The 1,536-nt window shown below is 42.9% G+C and overlaps 1 protein-coding gene across 1 annotated transcript in view; it reads right to left on the reverse strand.

Moving 5' to 3' along the window:
• Window positions 1-620, reverse strand: part of LOC101862480 — a 2,702-nt gene extending 2,082 nt beyond the window's left edge. Inside the window, exon 1 of the mRNA XM_005092755.3 lies at window positions 482-620. The gene's annotated coding sequence lies outside the window, so the exon portion shown is untranslated. The remainder of the gene's footprint in view (window positions 1-481) is intronic.
• Between the last annotated feature and the right edge of the window lie 916 nt (window positions 621-1,536).

Below are 1,536 nucleotides of genomic sequence, written 5' to 3' on the forward strand. Positions count from 1 at the left end.
ATGGTAATTTTTGCCTTTAATATTTTAAAAAATCAAGCGCCTAAGGAGGAGGAGGAGGAGGAGGAGGAGGAGGAACAGTAGGAGTGGGGGGAGAAGCAGCAGCAGTAGTAGAAGAAGAAGAAGAAGAAGAAGAAGAAGAAGAAGAAGAAGAAGAAGAAGAAGAAGAAGAAGAAGAAGAAGAAGAAGAAGAAGAAGAAGAAGAAGAAGAAGAAGAAGAAGAAGAAGAAAAAGAAGAAGAAGAAGAAGAAGAAGAAGAAGAAGAAGAAGAAGAAGAAGAAGAAGAAGAAGAAGAAGAACAGCAACAACAACAATTACTACTACTACTACTACTACTACTACTACTACTACTACTACTACTACTACTACTACTACTACTACTACTACTAATACCACTAGGCATACTACTAAAACAACAACTACAACTACGACACAACTACAAACACAACATCAGCAGCAACAAAAGCAAAAACAAGATAGCTACCTTTCAGAACAACAGCTCCACCTTCAGTTGTGTCACTTGAGTAAGTTTTCTTAGCAAATAATAAGCTGGTTCGAGAACTTGAAAGTTATAGATGGGGGATACAGAGATTCGCGAAAGATTTTATACATGAAGCTCATCCCGGAAGCTGCCTCCCGGCAATGCACCCAACATCCCTGGTCACTGATGAGTCATGAGTCATCGGTCTACTGCGAATTCGGCGAAACTCTACGGTTACGAGTCCAAGCCTGGCGGTCCTAAAAGGAGGTTTGGTCCAACCATTATCATCAAACGGGAACGTTGTGCAATGTAGACTGCAGAAGGGTATCCGTCTCGTGGAGTTATGTTAAGCATGTTTCTTTGATTCTATCTCTGTAAATAGAAAATTGCAACCTCTGAGTTGTTTCGGTAATCTCAGGTAAACATGAGGTTGTTTGTATCCTGTGGTTTGGGTGTGGGATTCGCAGTTTTCAGTGACAGTGGTTAGGCTACCGGATTTGTGATCATATGGTTGGTAAACTGACCAGGGGGCCTCTCCTGGTGGAGAGGTTAAGGTGTTTGTCTCTCATTCAATAGGTCCCGGGTTCGACTCCGGATGGCGACGGTAAATTTTCTTACCTAATATTGCCTTCATTCACTTCCTTTCCTGCACTCAAACAATGTTCTATCGTCTGCTTTCGTCTCAACTTTCTGTCCCACTCCCTCACCTCCTTTGCTCCCTCATATGGGCTCCTGACTCTTTCTGCAGCTTTTCTGCTGCCACTCCGTGGCTCCTTCTTACAGCTGTCTTTCAGTCACGTCCCTGGTCTTATGGTAGGAAAGATCTACCATCTAGCCTTCTCGGATAAGAGCTAAAAATCTTGGAGGTCCCGTGTGCAAGTTGCGCACGTTAAAGATCCCTTGGTCGTCCAAAATCGATAAGAGTTGGCTTAGGCTACCACCATGGGAATTTTCTAAATTTCCTACCAAATTGAAAATGGTTAATGTGTCCCGCGCGCTCATATGAGCTTACGCAGTTGTGAGCACTGTAAATCACTTACCCATAAACAAAAGCAAAA

This window comes from Aplysia californica, unplaced genomic scaffold (assembly GCF_000002075.1).
Source record: "Aplysia californica isolate F4 #8 unplaced genomic scaffold, AplCal3.0 scaffold00052, whole genome shotgun sequence".
In the NCBI taxonomy this organism is placed as follows: Eukaryota; Metazoa; Mollusca; class Gastropoda; order Aplysiida; family Aplysiidae; genus Aplysia; species Aplysia californica.